We start from the raw sequence: 12,996 nt of genomic DNA, 5'->3' as shown, positions 1-12,996 counted from the left end.
TGACATTGTTCATTTCGGTTGGTTTGTTGTCTCTTTTAAATATTCACTTTTACCATTTTCGTTTAATCGTTAGATTGTATTTATACCTAGATAATTATTTTAGATTATGATATCTGGATTATGATATTTGAATCATAATAATTTGAATAGGGCGAATCATCATATAAAAAATGTAAAATGGGTAATCAAGTCGCAACTGTTACCTGCAATTATAGACAAAGTGGTATTATTTAATTTATGTCTTACCCCACCTTATTTTAAGAAAGAACTGCAGTTCTTGTCTTCATTTAACATTCTAGTATTTTTTGGGAATAAATTCTTGATTGTTTTCTTTCTGGAAAGGTAATTGTGATATTTTGATCTATTTCTATCCCATTATTTTGATATACTTTTTAAGGCGCTCGTTACTAGCTGAAAATCTTTCAGCAATACAATGAAAGTAAAATCGTTGATTATGACTACAGGAAATCAAACGTCCCATCCTAGTCTATGTTTGTTTTATTTATTGTCCATTGAATACCGGCTTCCGACAATTTATTGAGACACCGTGTGAAAATGACTACTGTTATGCATACAACATCGAAAACATCGTAAATCAAAACGAATATGTTATGTTCATGTTTTTTGACCCAATGTTATCAATATCACACAATTGCATTAAAGTAAATAATCTAAAGGTCTATATTTAATTATTTTAGGATATCTGTGTAATAATATTCTCACGTAGGCAGGGCACAAACCACACAAATGTATTGAAATACAACGCTGATGATTAAATTAGCGTAGGTTCAGTGACACGAAAAGACGAAAACGACACTGAAATATATAAGATAAAGATCATAAAATTCATATTTAGATGTTGCGATATTAATATGTAGAATAAGAATAAACAGCGGTCAATCATAATAATATTCTAGTGTAATCGCCGTACTACACCTCTGTCACAGGATAATAATTCATTAAAGGAAACAGCCTTCTGAGGAAATTGAGCTATCAAATACTTATGATAATTATGACTTTGATCAACGGGTGGTTTTCCTTTACCCTTTCGTCTACCCGGACTTGAATGTGTATGAGTAACTCGGAAGGTGTTTTCTGAAAAGCTGAGGAGGCTTATCCTACCGGTGCACCTAGTCAATGCTCCCAGTTGTGAGTGCCTCATTAGCTTTCGTTACTTTGTATATATTATTTTAGTTACTTTATTTTCTTTGTTATGTTTGTCAGTTTCCATGTCTAGATTTTATCCCTGGATTACATTCTTTTGATTACCGGTAGAACAATTGTTTACTCTTTCATCTAAATCACTTCCAGGTTTATTTTTTACTAAATATATGTGTTATGTCTGAACAAACATAAAACATTGTAACATAGATAGAACAAATTAACCCCGTCTGAATAATCCATTGTGCTGATTATATAGTTGCTGTGGAACAGTTCGAATTAAAGTGAAATGAAAAACTGTTTCGAACAGACTGTTTTAGGTTTTGGTCTATAAGGAAAGAACTTCAACCACGTTGTGCACACCAAATTACCTGTGTGGCAGGTTATTTTCATTTGTGCTCTGTACAGTCATTACCTTTAATTCAATTTTGGTGTCAACTTTTAAGGAATTAACCAGAAAAAAATTGTGATGACGTCACAATCACTTCAAACAATTTGATTTATGAAATAATTGACATAATTTTTTATCCACTCAGAAAGAGTGTTATATCTAAAAGTTAGGTATCATCGGATAAAAAAATACTCTGATTGAAATCTTTTTGTTTTGTATGAGGGATGGAGCTATTTGCACTCTAATTACATTTAACTTTATTGCTTTTGAACGATGGATTAGTAAAATCGCTGATGAATCGACCGACGACATTATGAGATACTTCCTATAATTCATAATATACGTCGGCGTTAGATAATCACGTTGTTAAGGAATATGCCGCTTCCAACAGAACAAATTCGGATCATTCATATTTTGACAGAGAGTCTACATAAATTCACATTAGACGTTGCAATTGAACATACCACATTTCAAGATAAAACGCCGTACCAATAAAGAAATATAAATACAGTAATTGGTCGACAGACTCAAGGTGGTGATTATGAACACTTTTTTAGGTAAATTTGCATTGTTTATAACACAACGAATACTTACGTCTCAAACAAATATTGAATCATCTACATGAGTAGTGAAAATAATACGTACAAGAAAGGAAGGCATTTAAATGCAATCACCAGGTGAGGTTGATCAATTTATTGTGGGTAGAAACTGCATTTCATACAGATTTTACCATGTGTTATTCAGTATGTATTTGTTTCAGTTAATGTCTCGAAATTAGAGAATATCAGCATCAGATTGATCATTGTGTTACCTGACCTATTTTGTTGATCTTCTGTTCTTCTCTAGTTGCTGGTAGTGCATTAAAGGATTGTATTTAATACAAATGTTGACATCAAATGGAATTCACTATAAATAACCATGTCACATCACAAAGGCAGTGCCAAAAAAAAATAGCAAACTTCCAAAGAAATATGTTGTAATTTACCTGGGTCCACACTTTCAGATGTGTGTTACTTCGTTTGTTTGTTTTTCTATAGTTAGAAAAGTCCATAACATTAGCACAATGCATCATATCAATATTTATTGGTAATTTTGATTATTATGTTATTTCATACATTTTTTTCTGCTCATATTACCATTGGTACAGTGACTGGTTACGTGTTCTTCAGGGATGACACTGAATCTGATAAAGATTTTAAAATATGATGTTTAGTATATATTGTTTTATGTCTTTATTTCAATTACCAGGGCAAAACAATAGCAGGTAGTTAATTGATTCACCTAACCCTTGTTTTTCTTATACTTCAGCTGCGTCATACTGACATGGAATGTTCTTATCATTCTGATTTTGACATGTGATATTCACTATAAGTAACCAAATTCCGCAATCAAGGAAGGTCACAAGAGTTTCAAGTCTTCAAAAAAAAAAAAAAATTAACAAATTTTACAAAGTTAAGAGGAGACACTTTAAAGGATACGAAAAAAAAAATCTACAGATAAGCAATGAAGTTTCGGACATAAATACTAGTGGCCTATAACATATATACAATATTCACTTAAGCATGTTAAAAATGCGGCGCATCAAACTCGTGACGCTAATTATTTGAATATTTAAATAAACATCTGTCAACACCAAAAGAAGAGAAAATGCGTTTTGGTAAATAGCTAAGCTCATATTAGTGATAATTATACATTGATGTATTCTAAGTAAACAATAATTCTCCAAGTGATTAGATCCATGATACAACACATGCTTAATCCCAATAAACACTCGAATATCGTATTAGTGTGTGGATGAAAACAAACATCGCTTGAAAACATTTGAATGCTTGACAATCATTATTGTTGCTAACCTGATCATGCATTTCAAATACATGCAACATTGCATGAAAACCTGTCAAGTTTATCAGGCTGAGTTGTAAAAATGGTGAAGACAGATTTAAAGAACCATTTCTTCACACAAAAGCAAAGTGTATTAATATGGAATTGTAACTTGCAAATTTGGCTTCGTGCATTACCAATTAAAAAAAATACAAACTTTATCTCTATTTCGCATACCAGAGCAGAACAAAAGAAGGTTGTAAATTGTGTCAACTAACCTAATTCAATTCCAGTTGTGTGTAACCTTCGTAGTGACATAAGATACGTCTTTTCTTTATTTGAAATATAACAATACAACTTATGTATTTATTTCCAAAGGAGATCACGAAATAATAAATATTAATGATACGAAATGAAGATAGCACATGGCAATGACCCACCTGATATAAGAGCAAACAGACATTTGAATGCAATCACTTGCAAGCAGCCTCATTTTGACCTTATTAAATGTTCATATTTTGTTCATTTTTCATAATCATTCTTATCATTATTATTTTCGGTTTCATATTTACATGCCTATTTTGGGCTTCATTAAATTGTAGTATTGTTCAAAGAGAATGACATTTTTATAGGCAATCTGTTTATCATCGCATCTTATAATTATACCTTTCTAATGAAATTGTGGCAAATCGACTTTATATGTTAATATCAGTAGAAGAGTTTTATATATTTCAATACTTGTTATTATGGCTTTGTTAATTGGTCAGACAAGTTGTCCGTTAGATAGTAGTGGGAGATATTATAGAGGTTGTAAAAGGTAGTCAATCATTCACTGCATTAAGACAAATTTAAGGGAACAGGGTAATTAATACACATTTTTGATAACCATTTTTTTTTTATTATTATCATCATTATTACTGCAGTTGCGTTCTCAAATCTGTGACGAAATGGCATATTTTATTATATGTGGAAACTAGCGATTGAGTAAAGTTTGTCGGCATGTTCTATACTGGATTTGAAGTTAATGCATCATTGCTCATGTAAATAACTGCGATGTTACAAATATTTTTATGAATATATTTTTTTTGTGATTTGTCAAAATTTCGTTAGTGCCTAAATTTAACATTTCTGAATTTCATAAAGGCTTATATGTATCTATGGAAATGTTACATTATTTAGATTACGAATTCATGGCTTTTGTGAAATGGATAGATAACATGAAAATTTTAATTTTTTGTCAACATATTTGTGTATGATTAATTATGTTACGAATAACTTAATAATGGCTCTTCATATCACAACTCATACGTTAGGCCAGAGCTTGTCGAGACTACGCAGACTTTTTGTATCGCGCTAGAATTCTAATAGATAGGTTTCTAAATCATCACTACAAAAGTTTTCTGTCGGTCATCATCAATTCGTGGATCGTTACGGTGTATCCATCTGCACCATAAAAACTTATTTGTTCAACGGGTCATAGTTTTCCTTTCCTCTGTCGTCTGTCTCGGACTTGAGTTTTTGTGAGTCACGGTTGTTTCTTGAAAAGCAGAGGACGCTTACCCTACCGGAACACTTGGTCCATCCTCCCAGTTTTTAGTGGAGTCCGACTTGCACAATTGTTTTCTGTTGCTTTGTATGTACGAGTTTAGTTACTCTATGTTCTTTGTTTGTATGTCTGTTTTCATGTCTGGTCTTTGTCCCTGGATTTCATTCTTTTGATTACCGTTATAACCTTGGTTCCATTTATTACTCTTTCTACCAAATACACTTCATTCTTGAAAATACTCTGTATATATCATTCTGATATTAGTTAAATCTTATTCAATATCGTTTTGATTTTTAGATTTTAAAATCACACATATTTTTTTTATTTTAAATTTGCATCAATAGACAAACATCAATTTTTAATTTTAAGGAGACTCCATACGCTGATACATGAAAAAAAAAAGGCAGACAGCTGGGTTATCTGGAAAATCTTATTATAGTTTTGAGTTTTTGGTTGAGTAAATAAAGTTGAAACATATGCACATATTCGCATTGTTATTGTACTTTATTTTTTTCTGTGGCTTATATCTAAAACGAAGAAATCGTGTTGAAAGGTCTGAATTCAATTAAGATGTAGTTAAAAACGTAAAGTAAAGCAATTAACAAAATGATTAAGAACTATTAACAAAACACGTTTTGCTCAAATGCGTACTTTTCAACTGGCCCTACTTATTTTATGGTTTTCCACTTTTCTCATCAAGAGAACGAGAAACTACAATGAACGAGAGCAACTTTGAACAATACGAGAACCGAAACACTACAGTCTTCGCCTCACGAAGCTTCTTCACAACTGCAAATAAGGAAATTTTTTTAGACTTTTAATCATGAGTGGCGATGTAGAAGCGAATCCAGGGCCCATAAAATATCCATGCCTGTTTCAAAGCTGTGACGGCAAATCAAAAAGAGCTACTATGCGATTTTTGTGACATCTGGGTTCATTTTAAATGCACATCATTATCACCTGAGCCATACAATGAACTAGGCGGTACATCTGAACCATATTTTTGTGAGACATGTGATGATCGCCTCCCAAAATTTAGTAATTCGTTTTTTCTCTTCTGGCCAAAACACCGTGCCTCTCAAATGACTTGGCTAATGTGAGTACCAACAACATAAACTCACTCAACTTAATATCATAGATACATAGATAGACATAGATACATCACATGCAAGATTTTTTGATATATATGATGAAGACCCTGACTCAATTGATACGAGCACACATTGGGACATTTTCCAAGAGATGTCCGATATGAGGAAAAAAACCAAGGCAATTTCTATGTGCATACCATAACAGCAATAGCCTTAGAAATGAAACTTGCCATAAAAAAGAACTTTTTTCAACGAGACACCGTTCACATGTTTTACCTTGCCGAAACAAAAAATGATAATTCCAAGATCAGACATTGTTGGTGACCGACAGAAACACCTTGAATTGGGGCAAATAGAGTGAATAGGTATATAACTTATTCTTAACAACAGAAAATGGTATATTAGTGGTGCATATAAGCCACCGTCAATGAATGGTAGTGTTTTCTCCAATGACTTTACAAAATACATGGATAAAATTACTTGCAACTATGACAATATCATGATACTTGGAGATTTGAACTGCAATATTCGAAACATAGAAATGTGTTCACCACTGAAAGATCTATGTGATATTTGTGATCTTAAAAACCTTATTAAAGAACCTACCTGTTTTTGTAAAGGGATAACCCCAAGTTTGGTAGATGTTTTCCTTATAAATAGACATAACAATTGTAGCAATACATGTAATTTTTGAACAGGCACTAGTGATGTCCACAATCTAATTGCCTTTCAATTCAAAGTAGAAATTCCACCTAAAGTGAAAACTATTCAATTTTATAAAAAAACATTCATACTGAGCATTTTTTAACAGACTTAGAGCAGTCAGATGTAGACAATTTAGATTATACAAATGCAAATGAAGCATATGAGGTCTTTAATAACAATATCATGGATGTATATAATAAGCATGTGCCATTGAAAAGGAGAAATATTGTAAGACCACCAGCTCCTTTCATGATCCGGAAATTGCGGCAAACTGTATTTAGGAAAATAATGCCTCATAATGTATTTAAAAGAAAAAGAGACTCTAAATCGTGGGAAAATTATAGGGTAAAAGGAAAATTGGTAAATAAGATCAAGCGTGAATCTGTGAAAAAGTATTTTATAGAACGATGCGTAGGTGGTCCCAAAGGCAAAGACTTTTGTCCCACCATAAAACCTTTTTTGACTAACAAAGGTAGCCACTTCGAATCAGATATTGTAGTTAGAGAAAATGATCAACTGTTAACAAATCAGAAAGAAATTAGCTGTGTATTTAATATATTTTTTTTAAATGTAGCAAATACATAGGAAATGGTGCAAATAGATCAAATAGATAACAACCACCCCAGCATTACTAAAATCAAAGAAATATCAACCAAAGAATATGCAAATGAACTACACTTCAAACCAATTACAGAAGCTTTCACACTAAAACAAAATAAATGTAAAACAGGCTACTGGTTTTGATGAAATCTAAACCGAAAATTTTGAAAATAGCTACATCAGTTGTAAAACATCCAAATACCAACCTGATCAACATGACTTTGGAGATTTCAGTTTTTCCAGACCAATTAGAAATAGCACAGGTAGTACCAATTCACAAGAAAACCAGCACACTACAAAAAAGGAAACTACAGACAAGTCAGTGTACTACCAACCATCGCAAAACTTTATGAACAAGCTATTGAATCTCAGATAAGTGATTTTTTTAAACCAAATTTAACATTTTCTTGTCTGCTTTTAGACCTGGCTACAGTTGTCAGGATATTGTGATCAAAATTATTGAAGACTGGCGTAAATCTTTATATAAACATAAGATCACTCCTGCTATACTGATGGATCTGTCAAAAGCATTTGAGTGTCTACCATATGATCTGCGTCTGCTGAAATTGAAAAGGTATGGTTTGTCTGAAAATGCCCTATCTTTATCAAAAAGCTATCTTAAAAACAGAATGCAGTGTGTTAAAATTGGTTCTATATGCAGTACTTTTTTGGACATCTATAAAGGTGTTCCACAGGGATCAATGTTGGGCCTGTCCTTTTTAATATCTTTATTAACGATATATTTCACTTTATTTTGAAAAGTGACTTATATAACTATACTAATGACAATATTTTATCATATAGCAGCAATGATCTACAAGACATTGTAAATACTCTGGACCAGGGGAGTAGTACTTTAATCAAATGGTTCTCAGATAATCATATGAAAGCCAATCCTGATAAGTTTCAGGCTATTGCGATTGGCAGTAAGACTCAAAAAGAGAACATCATTTTTGATTTAGATGGTAATGATATCCTCTGTGAGCATGAGGTGAATCTATTTGGTATAACATTTGATTTTAAATTGCATTTTGATAGCCATATCCCTAATATGTGTAAAAAAGCATAACAACACTTAAATGTATTAAAAAGAATTGGAAATCATCTACGTAAGTATGGTAAACTTACAATATATTCTTCTGTTATTCTGGCAAATTTCAACTATTGTCCATTAGTATGGCATTTTTGTAATTAAAGCTGTACGAAACAGTTAGAAAAGATTCAAGAAAGGGCTTTACGCTTTATTTATAATGATGATAAAAGTACATATGAAGAGTTGTTAATAAAGTCTAAGATGCCATCCTTACGATTTAGACGATTGAGATTTTTAGCTATACATGTATAAAAAGTATTAAACAAACTTACTCCTGTATACTTAATGATATGATAGCTGTGAAAGAAAGTTCTTACTCTTTTAGGTATACAAACTTGGTGAACATACCAAGAGTAAACACAACCAGGTATGGCCTGCACTCTGTCAGCTATGTGGCAGCTGAACTGTGGAACCAACTTCCAAATGAATTAAGAGGGGATATGGGCCTTGATCAATTTAATTTGGCTTATCCAACTGACAGATGCAACATCATCTCCTTAAAATCTTTCAATTTATTATTTTAATCTTGCTGGCATGTTAATGTTAAATTTTTAGTTGCTTAGTAACATCTGCTTTTAAATTTAGTCTGCATTGCTTTTATTATAGTGCTTTTTTATGTGCTTGATTACTTGCATGTTATTCATAATTTGTTTGTCATGTTAATTTCAACTTAAAATAAAGTTTACTTGACTTGACTTGACTTGAATTGAGCCTGGAGGGATGGACGAAAAGTAATTGCCTCTTCCAATACACCAACTGCGGTGTTGTCGAAAGTTAAGGATTAAAAACAGGCCGCTAGTCACTTGGTATGTGTCGTTTTGTTTTTGCCTTTCGTTTATTTTTTTCCGGCGGCGTTAGTACTTAGACCCCCTCCATTTTTTTTCAAATTCGACAAATCTGCAATAATATAACAAAAAATGTAACGTACGTAAAACCAGTCCAAAAAAAAACTAAGAACCGACATAAAGACACTGATTACAAGTTAGAAAAATGCACAAAATAGAGAACTACTAACAGTAAACAGACATACCAGCTCCAGACAAGTTTGAACCCACAAAAGGTATGTCCCATTGTATGCAATATCGACGCTAATGCTTCCCATGCGGGATTGAAAACCTGAGTACATCATAAGTCATACAATAATGACCATATAAGAGAATCAATGTTAATACCACAAAATGCCATTTCTAACGACTTGAAATCAATATCATAGCTATGTATATTACCCATGAGTCTATTCAAAGGATTAGTTAACTTATTGGATGAATATGGCAAAGCTGTTTGAGTAAAATGGAAAGAAATATACATTTTGGTCGCAACCAAACATACAGTGAGATGCACTACGAGTTCTGCAGTCAATCCATGAAATCTGCCTTTACACTAAGAATTCAAACAGTTGTTTTTATTACGATCGTTCTAAGTAAGATCCCAAAGCTAATTTTAACAGCTGTTGCATAAGCCAACATTTTGAAGTAGCCGAATGACTTTAACACAAGTCAAATATGAACTACATGTTCCTATATAATTTGACATGATTCCCTTATATATCTCTTTGAATCAGGGAAGATACCGATCGTTTTTTTACAGCAATTCCTCCACTACTTCGTGCACAGTCACCGTAGAGACAAGTTATTGAGCAGTTATGCATTCTTTGTTCGATTTGAAAAGATGAAGTATCAAATGAATTCTTCTTTTGTATCGAATGTACTGAAATGGCCAGGTTAATCAGAACTTTGCAAGGTGTATAACATTCCTCAAAAGAGAATTAATTCAATGAATGCACATGAATTATTATTATTTTCATATTAAAGAAAATCTGACAATGAACATAACATGACATCAGACGACATTACTTGTTTTCTGATGACAAAAGGTCATTTTATTTTTAATTTCAATATATCTCTCTCTCATCTGATGCATGTTTTAAAATATGATATTTTGTATATATTTATTCATGTCTCCATTTCACACACCAGGGCACAACAATAAAAGGTTGTTAATTGTATCACCTAACTCTTGTTGTTATGATTCAGCTGCGTGTTGCCCTGGTAGTGACATAGGATTTTTATATCATTCAGCGTTTACATTTTATAAGTTACCATGTCCCGCAACCAGGGCAGGTCACAACAGTAGCACGTTTTCCAAAAAGTAGATTTAACAAATTGTCAACGTGAAGAAAGGACAATTTAAAAGCTATAGATAATTAATTAAGATTCTGACATAAATACTAATAACTCATTAATATGTACGGTGTTCAATAAAGATAAAGCATGTTAAAAAAAATACGGCCGATCGAACCTATGTCGCTAATTATTTAGTTGCGATTGAACTGGCTGAATTTTAATTTTGATAAATTAATTGTATTGAATAATGATATATGGAATAACACCAATGGAAAAGAAAACGAGTATTGGTAAACATCTTAGTGATAATAAATACATTTATACATTGTTAGTAAATAGTAATTTTCCAAATGTTTAGATGTTTGATACAACACTTGTTTTAATCCCAATAAACACTAGAATAATGTATAAATAGTGTAGATGAAAACAGACATTACCAGAAAACATTTGAATTCTTGATAATAATTATTTCGCCCAACAGATCATACATTTTTAACTATGTAGATTTTTCAAGCTTAGTTGTAATAATTGTAATAATAATTGAAAACTGTTTTGTAAACACAGAAGCAAAGTGTATTAACTTGTAAATCTTACTTTGCGCATTCACTAATTTATGTAACTTTATCTGATATTTGTTTTCCTAATTTAGAATATAACAGCATGACATATATACGTATTCAAAAGGAAAATGAAGGTCAAAATTAATACATGTAAATGATACGAAATGAAAATGGCACATGGCAATGACCCACCTGCCACAAGAGTAAGCAGACATTTAAAAAGGGATCATTTGCCAGCGATCTCATTTGAACCGTATAACTCCATCAGAAAAAAAACATATTTAATAAGGTCAGTTATACTTACATACTGAATTCATTGTAAATATTGTTATTTGATTATTTGATTTTTTTTTATTTATTTCCTTTTTTTCGTGATAATTACTACAATAATTATTATTTTTGGTTTCATATTTACATGCCTATTATGTGCTTTATCAATAGTGATATTCTTTACAGAAGATAACTTTTCATGTGTTTTTTATAATTCTCTAGTAAGTAATTTTTAATCTATACTTTCAGTGATTTTCCATAGAAAGTAATGTTTCTGCAGGTAATCTGTTAAGCATAGCATTTTATAATTATACTTGAAATAAAAGTTATTTTTCAAATGTTTTAACACTATTTAGTCCTCATATTCAGGGGAGCACAAACATAACTGAGAAAGACAATAGTCAAATTATGTGTTTTTCTTATGAAATCTATAAATTATATTTACGTCAAATCGACTTTAATTTTCTAATTGTACATTACAGGGGAAGTAGACATGAAGATTTTCATTTATTTCAAGATTCTAATACTTGTTATCATATCTTTGTCTGTTGGTCAGACAAGTTGTCAGGGAGATCGTGATGGAGGACGTCGCAGAGGTTGTCATGGATTGTCAATTATCCATTGCATTAAGGCAAATTCAAGGAAACAAGGTAATTAATCGATATATCATTGATCAATTTTTTTCATTTTTTTTTGTATCAGTGGAGTTGCGTTCTTAAATCTGGTAAGGAATGGCATATTTTATTACATGTATAAAAACAAGCATTTGAGCACAGTTTGCATGAATGTAATGTTCTAAACGTGATTTGTTAATACTCCATCATCTAATCTAAATTACTATGAAATTACCAGTTTTCTTTGTAGAATTTGTGAATTTCATATGGAGTGACATTTGTTTATGGAAATGATACATTTCTAAAAATACGATTTCATGGTTTGCGTGAAATAAACAAACGACAAGAAGATTAGTAGATTTGTATCTAACAAACAACGTTTGTTCCACACGCAAAGCATCATTAAACATATTTATATATGATTATTTCTTTTAAAAACACAGCATGTAAAACTTGAATAATTATTAGTGATATAATTTTATCCTTTTTGTCATAATTGTCTAATAATGAAATATTTCTTTAACAAAAACAGTGCTCTAAATTTGTATACAATAGTTTTACCTTTGGAACTGATATATATAAAATGTTGTGAAACAATATTAGCCATTTCTCCTTGGATTTTTTATGTTAGAATATTTACTTAATTCTTGAAACTACTCTGTATCTGTGTCATCTACTAAACTGATATTAGTACAGTCTGATTCAATATCGTTTTCTATTGACTGATTTGAAAATCACACATCATTTTTCAATTTTAAACTTTCATCAATATAAAAAAACATTCGTTTGTTATTTTCAGATAATTCCATACGATGACGTATGGAAAAAGACGGAGAGCCGAGTCCTCAAGAAAATGTTATCATAATTTTGAAATTCTGGTTAAGTAAATAAAGATGAATCATATACAATTAATTGAATTGTTATTGTACGTTTCTTGTTTCTGTGGCTTACAATAAATACACCGACCCGTACAACAGAAATTCTGATTAGTCACCGATCCGTCAAACCGATCGATAAGACC

At 31.4% G+C, this 12,996-nt stretch overlaps 1 long non-coding RNA gene across 1 annotated transcript; it reads left to right on the top strand.

Annotated features, from left to right (window-relative positions):
• Nucleotides 1-11,614: 11,614 nt before the first annotated feature.
• Nucleotides 11,615-12,887, top strand: LOC148597903 (uncharacterized). The gene is made up of 3 exons (XR_015918759.1): nucleotides 11,615-11,641; nucleotides 11,844-12,011; nucleotides 12,775-12,887. It is a non-coding gene; the product is annotated as an uncharacterized LOC148597903 (long non-coding RNA).
• Nucleotides 12,888-12,996: the final 109 nt, after the last annotated feature.

The sequence above is a fragment of the Perna viridis genome, chromosome 14 (genome assembly GCF_037379345.1).
Source record: "Perna viridis isolate PV_CMFRI_1.1 ecotype Kerala chromosome 14, ASM3737934v1, whole genome shotgun sequence".
NCBI lineage: Eukaryota > Metazoa > Mollusca > Bivalvia > Mytilida > Mytilidae > Perna > Perna viridis.
This window is presented reverse-complemented; position numbering and strand designations above follow the sequence as displayed.